At 37.5% G+C, this 12,135-nt stretch overlaps 1 long non-coding RNA gene across 1 annotated transcript; it reads left to right on the top strand.

The window, feature by feature from the left end:
* Positions 1-255: 255 nt before the first annotated feature.
* Positions 256-2,006, top strand: LOC308651018. The gene is made up of 3 exons (XR_014022464.1): positions 256-429; positions 1,254-1,367; positions 1,848-2,006. It is a non-coding gene; the product is annotated as an uncharacterized lncRNA (long non-coding RNA).
* The last annotated feature ends 10,129 nt before the right edge of the window (positions 2,007-12,135 follow it).

The raw sequence follows: 12,135 nt of genomic DNA, 5'->3' as shown, positions 1-12,135 counted from the left end.
TACCAAGACCCTTGAATGAAAAGAGCCATTGAGTAGGATCTGAAAAAAAAAATGGCAGATTTTAGGAACAAGGGTTTTTTTTTGTGTGTGTGTGTGTATATATATATATATTTTTTTTTTTCATATTCCTTGGGCTTTGTTTTCCCAGTCTTGAGTTTATCACAGCTGTCTTTCACTAGCAAAGGTTATTTTTATCTAGCATGCTTTAAATTAAAAATAACAACAACAACAACAAAAGGGAAATGTGATGTTTTTCCAGCTCCCATAACCCTTCCCCAGGAAAGAGATGAGCATTTGCTCCACGCAGCTAAGAATGCAGCTTTTAAATCTATCTTCCCTGTGTTTACATGAACTTTCGTTTGCATTTCAGAAGCCTTATGGAAGGATTCCTGTGGCTGACCCGGGAGTAGTGGTGAATTTCTCCATCAAGTGAGTATTGATGAGCTGCAAAGTTCAGTGAACAGGAAAATTCTGCTCCTTTTATTGCCAATGTGACAGGTTACTTTATTACCATGCCTTTCACAGCAATTTAACAGTTACCCTGGTAACGGATTCAGTGAGGTAATGGGATCACAGGCATTAGCACAGAGGCAGGCTGGCCGCTCGGAGCAGCCATCTGCTGGCTGCCGCTCCGAAGGCTGTCTGCCTGGAGGAGCCCTGACAGCCACGGGGCCTGCATGGCAATGAGCAGGTGAAACCGCAGGCCAGCCCTATTTAGCTGCACTCTGGTGATTTGTCTTTCTAATTCTATTGAAATAATAATCAGGATTTGTTTCTGATTAATTAACTAACCTTTTGGTAAAAAGATTAGATAACGAAATTGCTGCCTATTCAGAGATAATGAGATTTTTATTACTCTGTCAAAAGAAAAAAGTACATTTATGTGTCACCAGCCACTGTGTCAAGAGGAAAAAAAAAAAGATGTAAGTCTTTGTCAGATGTGTATGTTCCTCACTAGACCAACTGTGTGCTGAATTCTGCAGGAACTCCCCAGTCTTGTTGGAGGCCATTAGGAGTTTTTAAAACAGCAAACAAAGTAATAAACACATTTAGGCCAATAGGCTTTTGGGGAGGGTGCTAATTTGTTTTAAAATGTCTCCTAATGGAAGGGAAACGTTTGGGAGTCTGGGGAGCTTGCCCGTACTGTGTGGGTGTATTTATGTAAGTGTGAGAGTGTGAAGAAAGCAGTAAAATCTCTGCGCAAGGCTTTAAAATGACATATGTAGACAGACTGCTTTTCCTCTGCACTACAGATATGTCTCCGGCTTGCAGTACATTTGTCTTCTGGCAGGAGTTGTACTTGGGCAACGGGGAAGGGGAAATCATCCGAGCTTGGCAGGCGGGGAGGTCACCTGTGACTGTCACAGGTAGGCTGCCTTAGGAAATGAATTATTCTAACTGGCTGAGTAAAAAAGGAAGAGGCCCTTCTCAGGTTTCACTCTAAGACACACAGCCGGTGGATTTAACCTTTCCTCTTAAGAAGTCACAGCTCAATCCTTTGTTAGGGGGGCCTTTCATTGTCTGGCTCCTCTGTGGCTTCTTCAATGTTGAGACAGAAAAAAAAAAAAAAATTACCAACCTCAGGAGACAGCACTTCCCTTGGATAAAGAGACACCAAACAGTCTGTGTGCTCCAGTCAGCCTTGGAGGAACAAAGCACAGTGCATTTCCAAATAAAATTTCACAGAGCTCCAATATTGTTTTAATTACTACAACCTGAGGAGGAAACGCACTGCAAGCCTTTCACTGCAATGCAATAAAAAGGAGGAGGAGAAGGCAGGGAGGGTGGCTGGGCTGAGACCCAGCTGAGCATTTTGTTAAAGTGTATTTGTGTCACTGTCTTTTCAGAGTCGATGAAACACTTATGTTTCTGGTGACATCCTGTGGCCTTGGCTGCCTCTGTTAGTGTGTATACGAACATGAACATGAAAAGATTTCGAGTTCTAAAAATGGAAGTTTCTGTTCTGAATTTCATATGGTTCACAGACAAGTTGAAACAGACCAAAATGGAAAAAGAAAAAAAAATTGCAAAGAGAATCAGATGTGAGCATTCCAGAGCCCTCTTTCCTGTCCTGGGGTTCCCACTCTCCACCACCCCCCTTTATTCTCACTCCCTCCTCCACTTCCCATTGCCAGCTAACGGGCTCCATTTCTGATAACAGATGCTTGACAAAGAAAGAGAAATAAGACATTAAAAAGGAGAGGGCTGCCGCCAGGGGTGGGGATTTCTGAGAGTTCATTGCCAATAGCTTTTTACAGGAACTTGCTCTCCTAGGCTCACTACCAAAGGAAGGAAGAGAACAGGAGTGGGGTGTGTGTATGTGGGGGGAGGTTGGAGAGCCTTTGTCTTCAAACTCCCAGTGAAATATAGGGTTAATATTAGCAATTATTATTAAAATTAGCCAAATGTTATTAAATGATCTCTGTATAGAAGAATAAGTATAGTTTTCCCTTTGGCAGACAATGACATCTGCAGCTCTACATTTTCATGAAATGACTATACTTAACAAAAACATTACTTCATTTTCATGGTATTTCTTTTGTGCCTAGGAGCAACCCTGTAATTGTTCACTTCAATTACAACATTACTATTTTAAACTGAAACCCATTTTATCTGCATGCCAGCTTTTTATTTGTTTTACCAACTATATCTATTTCCATTACTGCAAGGCTGATGGTTTGTCTCAAGAGGAAATCAAATCCATTAATTCAGAAATTTCAAGCCCGACTAGCTCTGCCATAAGCAGCATTTCTTATGCTAATAGCAAATGTGCTGAGACTGAAAGGAACTGACATGGCCCTGTTTTTTATCATAACTTAAGCATTTATGTAAGAAGGCAAATCTAATAGTACTAGGAAACTGTAAGTGTTATTATATACAATTCACTTTCCTGAGATCTGGACAGGGCTCTGGATTGTGTAGCCCTGGTTTAAATCAGGCTGCCACGAGACTTTAACTCACCTGACTTTTCCTATTTAGCCCACATATTGCTTCACAACAGAAACATCTAGCATGAAACTAGATTTGTGTGCATGCGCGCGCGCGCGTATGTGTGTTTTATTCTCAACTTTTCTCCTCCTGAACGACAGATTTTTGTCAATGCAGAAAGAAAAAAAAAACAACAACCTTTTTTTTTTTTTTTTTTTTTTTTTGCATTCAAGGATGTCTGGAATGTATCCCTGTGACAGCACTAGCACTGAGACCAACCTGGCTCCTTCTGTTTCATTTTTAATGCACTCTGTTTGGGCCCCATCACATGGTTTGTGTTCAATTAGATAGCTTGACTCGATAAAATCTGACTCTGACCTAGAAAAAAAGATGGGGGGCAGGGGAGAGAGACTGCTTCTGACTCCTGCAGACGCTCTTCCAGGCACTGTGACCTGTTTATGTCAATGGCAAAAGTGTAAGAGATTCCAATCACAGAACCACATCATCTTCTGGGATCTAAAAAATACAGAAAGCACTGAAGGACCCTGACCCTCCTTTGTCACCACAAAGCCCTTCAGTGCTGTAAATCAGTCCTCATTGGGAGCTCTTATGCACCAGCCGTCACCGATAAGCTTTGGAGAAGTAGACAAGGCTTTTAGGAATTGCTGAACCATGAAGTTGACCTGCTTAGGGTTTTGTTGTAGACTATTAAATCCAGGATGGCCGTTTTAAGATGATTCTGCTTTCTTTTTCCCTTGGCCTGGTTAAGCAACTCTACCCCCACCTCATTATTTGCCTGATTTTAAAAAAAATTCAGAATGGAGCAACCTGCTGTTTAAGAATACCACCTTCACACATCAATTTAATGAGTGACTTATGCTGACGGTAGTTTACGGGCTCAAGCAACTTGACACTAATTTTGCAGCTAAGAAAAGATTTACTAACTGTACACACTGCTCTGCTTTTGTTGGCATGGGTACTGCGATTCTTTTCTCCAAAAACAAACTCTAAATCTTTTGTAAACATGCATTATTTGGTTAACACATTGTAAATGGATCCCAGTTGTGCAGCACAAGTGCTCTTCACTATTATGTAAACAATTATTCACTGAAAGGCTTGCTTTAAATTGTAAATGAATATATTTCAGCAGTAATGTTGCTTTCAGACCTGCCCAGTGGTATAAATCTGGTCATTTGTTTTTTGCACTCTGCCTATTACTAACCAGTTAGAAATGTGCTGATTATTTGCACAAGCCTTTCACACTGTGGGCACAGTTAAATTGCTGTTTTATTTTTCCTGTGTTTGATGAGTGTTAACAAGAGCACCATTTGAGGAAACCCAAACCAAATACAACTCTTTAATTGGGTTTGGGGGTGTTTGGGAAAAGCCACCTGGTGAGTCATTCCACTGCTTAATGTTTGAAAGTTCACCCACCTCACTATAGAACTTATGACAAGATTAATTAAAGGGAGTTGGCAAAAATTCGGGGCCTTGCACAACCAACACAATAGCTTGAAATATGGTGCATCCAAGTATCATGGTATAGTGATTCCCAACTCTCTTTTCAACTTCTCCTATTGCCAGACAGTTCCATGTTGAGATTAGGCAATTTTGCATTCACTCTCCCTTAAAGAAAGCACAATTTGGATTAGGAAGTCCAGTAGTGATCTCACTGGGCATGTAACTTTTTTTCATGTGGGTATGTCCTGTGGCTAATGAAAGTTCAGTCAATTCAGAGAGTCTACTCTTTCTTCCTTCCCCTAAGAAACCATTTATCCATTTTTCTTTAAAATTTCTCCCACCTCTTGTTTTTGTAATGGTATTTTGGTAGTGTGCTGATCCGGGAAGCTGTGGAGGCAGAAATAGTGTGACCTCGGATGGTCTCATTGGCCTGAACCAGAAAGAGGGCTGTAGTTTTATCTGGCTCCATTGATAAAACTACAAAACTGAATGTGCATTGCCTTTAGATAGAGTTGACCTTAGATCAAGCCTAGGGTAATGGAAAAAGCCCCAAGTCCTAGCCTTGGTTGGGTTTCAGTTCTTACTGTGGACATTCTTTTAAACTCTGTGAACCTTATCTGTGAAATAGCAGGTTTGGGCAGTATGATCATTGCTGTTCTGACTGAAAGTGAAATTCAGGATAATTCTGGTGCAGAAATTCTAGCTGCTCTTTTGCATCCATGAAACAATATAGAAGAAAAACTCAGTAGTCAAAACTTAGAGGTTTTAATGGCTAAAAAGCAGGAGGTTCTTTATTTCCATGCTAAATATTGAAAAAGAAATCTATAGTTTCCTTATTCCTGCAAATTCTAAAGAGTTAGTGAAGAATAGGTACACTTCTGTCAGTGTCTATTTTTTGCAGCCTAAATGACAATACTATCACTGAGTAAACTGCATGAGCGACACACATTTTAGATCTACGATGGTTTATAATTATATGATTTTCAATTTGTTTAATATACTTTCTCCTCTAGTGATCAGGATTCATGCTACCTTTTTCTTCCTGACAAGCTGCTTATTCAGATACTCTATTTTACATATTAAATTCAATTTAGGTGAAAGAATGAAAGTAATGTGCACATCAATTTAAACCTGTGAAAATAAAGAGAGAAGACTTTTTTTTTCCCATGAAACTTTCTCTTCCCTAAATATTGAGGCAAATTATCACTCATGACAAACTGGGATCATAAGTAGGTACAGAAAACCCATTTAAGAATGACTGTGATCAGCTTTGTTATTAATGGCCAAAATATAGAATTTATTCAGTTTTTTTGTCCTGCTAAATAGTTTTCTAAATAAGAAGTAGGCATATCCTTGCAGCATTTTTGTTACACACAAAAAATGTGTGTGTTTATATTCTACATGCAGTTCCACAGACCAAATGGAAATGTTTCTGAGTTACATACATTTTAATTAGAAAAGTATCACTGATGGACACGATATCTTATTTATTTATTTATTTATTTATTTATTTATTTATTTATTTATTCATGTTTTTGTGGAGCTGAGGATCGAACCCAGTGCCTCACATGTGCAAGGCACGTGCTCAACCACTGAGCTACAACCCCAGCATCTTAGACTTTTTTAAAAACTGTAGTTTGTGATAGTCTTGATAGTCGATTCATTTAGATGTTAGAACAAATTGAAGAATGAACAATACCTCTTTTCAATCTGACATGTCTTTTAGCCAGTGGTTCTGAGAAAAGTACGAATTTCACTGTTTATTGTTTTACCATTTTATTTTCCCATTTCTGAGCATGTGCAGACAGACAATTGTGCTGTGATGACCTTATGTTTCAACTCTCCACTTTATAACATAGTGTCTTAGGATGACCCAGCTAAAAGAAGAAACCACTTAATCAAGTCCAAAGTGTAGAATATTGATAAAGTCAATTCAGATCTGAAAGGCTTACAGTTACTCACTGTGACCTCCTTAGAAACACTAAGGATGAATTACTGTTTGGATCTTCATTGTGGTCTTCACTATAGATAAGGACAGACTTGGTTACACTCATTTTTGCTATTAAATTTAAATTTCCATATTTCTTATACTAAATTGTAATAGGATACAGTATGACCAATGAGTTCAGAAGTTTACACCAGTCTAGACTGTGCCTGAGTTGACATTTTCCTGCTTTTGTCATTAGCCAAGATGATCTGGTTGAAAATTATTTTGAGCATTTTTCTAAGCAGATGCAATTCCTTTGCCCTAACTTATATCTTAGAGGATGTGCAAGTAGCTAAAGGACCTTTAAAATAGAGGTCATGTGGCCTTGGTTGATGATGTGTTCCTATGCTATGAGTTAAACCCTAAATTCCTTGAGGTTGAGGGCAAGGAATTTTCCTTTCTTCTCTTTCCAAAATGAGTACCTAGCACAATGGCTCATATTTAGTAAGTGTTCTGTAAATGTTTGTTAAATAATTATGGCATCCTGATACTCATTCTTTAAGATGACGAAGAGACAAGTCATGTAATCATCAGTTTACCAGTTGAGGAAAATATTCATTTCTATTTACAGAATGTCCTGTTGGTGAATTTCTAAGCCTAGACACAGATTCAGAAGCAGAACTGTCATTCGTATTGCAAGACTGGCAATTTCCTTAAAATAAAATTAAAATAATATACCTATTTGAGTTAAACCAATATGTTAGGGATTGTAGAGAAGATTTTAGGACATGAAGAGAGGAATCTCCACATTGAGTTGAGTCCTAGTCTTGAAAATGTCTATTAGTATATATGTATAATGTGTTCTTTGTATTAATTTGTTGAGAAACTGATAGCTGCACCTTCTTTTGCTTTTAGACCTTTTGGTTTGAGGAACTTACATTTGATGATCACTCACTTCAATACTGTAGTAACAGGAAATAATTGAGTAGTTGTTATATTATTTTTCTCCTCTTCAGTAAATGTGTATTGTTTTGTAAAAGTAAAAAGCTATTTGGAAAAAGAAAAGTAAATATGCCAAGTATAGTATGACCAGACAAGGGCATCAGGAAACACTCCCCTGCAGGGGGCCACCATAGCTCTGAGTCTTGGAAGACAAGGGATCTGAGCACGGAGAAAGAAAGCAAGGTCATTTCTGGCAGAAGGAAGAGCATATGTTTCTGAATAGCTTTGGGTTTAAATCCTTTTAGCTTAGAAATGCCTTCCTTAACAACAATACAAATGTTATTTATATTTTATAGAAACTTAATTGATACTTTAGGAAAAGTCTCTACCTCCTTCCTCAAAAAAGTATTTACTTTTAAAAAGTGGAAATATGAGAGTTACAAATTTGACCTCATTAATTTAACTTGTGAAAATATTGTTGTGTTTACTGGTTCATCTGTACAACAAAATAATATGAATGGATATAAACTTAAGCTACTGAAGGTATAAGAGTGAAAAAAAAAAAAAAAAAACAGAAGCAGCACTGAGCTCACAGATCTCTGAGGTCATCTTCCCTTCCATTATCAGAAACAGTGATGGGTTTAGAAGAAAGTCTCCCAAGAAAATGATACTTATTTATTACTATTTTGATTTTCACTGTTGCGTAACAAATCACCACAAATCCTAGTGTCAAAGAAATGATAAATGTTCCAGTACAGGATATGATAATAATCCTGATATGATCTTTCCATAATGTATTCATAGATCAAAACATTACTTTATACCTCATAAATATGTACAATTATTATCTGTCAATTAAACATTTTGAGAAAAAAAACAGTAAAACACAACACTAGTAATTTTTGCCTCAGAGTTTCTGGGTCAGGAATTTTGGAATAGAGTAGCTGAGCTGTGCTGACCCAGGGTGTCTCTCATGAGGTTAGTCAGATTTTGGCTGAACTGTAGTCTTTTGAAGGTTAGAACAGGCAAGATGATGTTTCTAAGGTGATTCAGACACAGGCTATTTGTGGGAGACCTCAGCTCTTAGCCATTGACATATCCACAAAGCTGGAGTGTCCTTCTTACACAGCACCAGTGTCCCTCAGAGCAAACAACCCAATAGGCCAAGTTGGAAACTGCCACGCCCTTTAAGACCTACACCCACCAAACATAACCCCATTCACAGAATTCTAATAAAAAGTCTTAATTCAGTGTAGAGGACTGTACTTGGACATGAATATCAGAAGGTAAAAATTATCAGGGGCCGCATCGCAGACTGTCTACCACAATGACTGAGACTTTGTTTAGAAAATCTCCACATCTTTGAATCTAGTTTGTAGCATAATTTATCAGTTGAAAACTCTCATTTAGCTCTCTAATAAGTTAGAGAGCTTTTACTTAGAAGAAGGAATCTGGAAGCTTATGGCACCCATTTTTAGGAAGTCTTGTTTTTTTCTGTCTTTGCTTATTTCAACTAAATAATCCTCACATAGTACTTTAAAACTCAGTCAGAAAGCCAGGGCCTAAGAGTCAGCTTGCTCGGTTTTCTATGAAGCTTAAGGGCCCCAGCATAGTGCTGGGATAGAGTTATATGAACCATTCTGACTCACTGAAGAATCATTTCAGGTTTTTTTATCTGTTAATTTTTACACTGAAATTCTGAGGAAGATATCAATTTTTCAAAATTTCTGTTGCAGAAGAAAAAAATGCAAAAATACTGATCTAATTCAAAGTCTTAGCAAATACAAATATATTTTACATAACAGCTTTTGCCGATGGCCGCTGAATAGTTGGATTCTGCTGCATGACGGGAAACTTACTTCCTCATGGGAAGCAGCAAGGTCATGTTCAGCAGAGGGCCAAAATCATGAGCTCACTGAAACAACCCAAAGATGTTAGCTGTGCCAGCTAAAGCAAATAAAACAGACTGGTTCCTTGTTCTGCACGATAGCCCTTTACATAACTGAAAATCACTTTTACCTTTAAAATAAGAAATATATTAAGTATAAACTGATGTCCTAATCACAACTAATTATTATTAAAATCTCCCAAAGCCACATTCTATTTACCTAGTTTCAAGTCTCTCCGTTGTTTCTTTAAATATATTCTTTAGTTCAAAATTTATTTTCCTTTAGTCTAAATTAGTGAGATTTTACTAAATGCAAAAGCAAATACTTGTTAGATTTCTCAGAGATTGTGAATTTGATTTAACAGCCCTCTAAGAATATGAAGCTTAGCAGAAGCAAATTTCTTTTCTGCCTTCACATCTCTTTTCCCACAGAAAGACTTAAAAATCAGATTGCAAATCCTCTCTGCTTCCTCCTTCTATCTGGCTGACAGGTATTCTTTAGGTTTACTTGGAGTTACTGATGAGATTACCTAATCCCAAGAGTTCTATTTTTTCTTTTGCCTAAAGCCTTCCCAGTGTTAATTAGGTGTAAGAAGAGACTCAGAATTAACTCTTTCATTAAGTGCAAGGAAGCAATAATGATGTAATAACATCCTTCATTGTTGAGGTTGCCCTATTTTAAAGTAATCCCTCGTGCACCAGGAGAGAGTTCATAAATCTGATTCTCAGCAATGGAGCCACCAGGGAATGACTTGAGTTTTGTTGACTGTTCACTATCATTATTCTTGGGGACTAACTACCTTTGATACACTGTCTTGCTGTGGGCTGCGTGTTTGTTGTCTTCTCTCTGACCTTTCTAGATGGTAGAAGTGCCTCTCTTGGGGTATTTCAGTTTGGCTCTGTGCTCCTTTGAACAGATGCCACATGGAGAACTTCTCTATCTCTGTGTTCCTCAACAATCAAGAGGGTGAATTAAGCCTTTCTGCAGAGTTTTAGAAATGCCAATAGCCTGCCCTTTCATTGCACACAATAGCAAAATTTGATGCATATTTTTACATGGGCTAGCAGAGAAATCTTCAAAATCATATTGAAAATGTAACATCCTTTTGTATGAAATACAAATCGTGTTTTGAACTATTAAAATCAGAAATTTGTACAGGGTCAAGAACAAGGTAAATATGCCTCATCTGTACATATTTATGCCCTGTGAATTTTCTCCTAGAATTGTTTGGATGAGACAAAGCTAAAGGAACTCGGCTTTTCAAGTAAGTTGATAAGAAATGGATTTGGTTCTTTGATAGAGCCAAGTGAAGTCAACTCTGACCTCTGATGTAATGTAAACAATTTAAAACTCACGTTAAAACAGGCTGTTCCTTAGCCAAAGTAATGCCAAACAAAGAAAGCCATGCCGAAGTCATCACAATTCCTGATTTTAAATTATACTACAGAGCCATTGTAGCAAAAGCATCATGTTACTTACCATAAAAACAGATATGTAGGCCAGTAGAACAGAAGAGAAGAAAGTGAGAGAAACCCCAGCTATAGTCAGCTGATTCTTGAAAATGCTGCTAAAACATATATTGGAGAAAAGACAGTCTTTTAAACAAATGGTCCTGGAAAAACTGGATGGATACCATATACAGAAGCATGGAACTAAATCCCTATCTCTCACCAGGCACAAAAGTCAACTGGAAATGGATCAAAGTCCTAAATATAAGATCAGAAACTAAACTGTTTGAAGAAAAGTAGGGGAAACACTTCAACATGAAGGAACAGGCAAAGACTTCCTGTGTGGGACCCCTTTATTCAGGAAATGAAGGCAAGAATTCATAAAAGGGATGCATCAAATGTACAAAGCTTCTATACTTCAGAGGTAACAACAGAGTGAAGAGACAACCTAGAGAATGGAAGAAAATCTTCACCAGCTACTCTTATGACAGAGGATTAATATCCAGAGTATATAAAGAACACAAAATACTCCACACTAAAAAGAAAGAAAACAAAACAAAAAATACCGAATCAACAAGTGGGCAAATTAACTGAACAGACACTTCTCAAAAAAAGTACAAATGCCCAGCAACTACATGAAAAAGTGTTCAATATCTTTAGCCATCCGGGAAATACAAATCAAAACTACACCAAGCTAGGGACATAGCTCAGTTGGTAGGGTGCTTGCCTGGCATGCACAAAGCCCTGGGTTCAATCCTCAGCACCACTGGAAAAACAACAACAAAAAAAAATTGGGGGCTGGGGATGTGGCTCAAGCGGTAACACACTCGCCTGGCATGCGTGGGGCCCAGGTTCGATCCTCAGCACCACATACAAACAAAGATGTTGTGTCCACGGAAAACTAAAATAAATAAATAAATAAATAAATATTTAAAAAATTCTCTCCTCTCTTTAAAAAAAAAAAAAACAAAAAAAAAACCAAACAAACAAACAAAAAAAACTACACCGAGATTCCATTTTATTCCATTTAGAATAACAATCATCAAGAATAAAAATAACATGAAATACTGGCAAGGATAAGGTGAAAAAGAAGCACTTATACACTGTTGGTGGGAATATAAATTGGTACAACCACTATGGAAATCAGTTTGGAGTTTCCTTAAGAAGTACTGCCATATGATGCAGCTACACAGCTCCTTGATATTTACTCAAGTGAATTAAAGTCAATATAATCTAGAGATACAGCACTATTCACAATAGCTAAGTTATGGAGTCAACCTAGGTGTCTGTCAACAGATGAATGTGTAAAGAAAATGTAGTATATATACACAATGGAGTTTTACTCAGTCATAAAGAAGAATGGAATGTCATTTGTAGGAAAATAAATGGAATTTGATATCATAAGGTTGAATGAAATCAGTCAGACTCAGTGAGAGAAGTATCATGTTTTCTCTTATATGTGGAAGCTAGAGAGAAAAAAAATGGGAATAAAAGGAATTTCTAAAGTGGAAGGAAGACCATTAAGATTGAAAAAGGGGAT

Source organism: Spermophilus citellus (assembly GCF_964194105.1).
Source record: "Spermophilus citellus genome assembly, chromosome: 1".
Classification (NCBI taxonomy): Eukaryota; Metazoa; Chordata; class Mammalia; order Rodentia; family Sciuridae; genus Spermophilus; species Spermophilus citellus.
The sequence above is the reverse complement of the archived record's forward strand: the minus strand, read 5'-3'. Positions and strand labels throughout refer to the sequence as shown.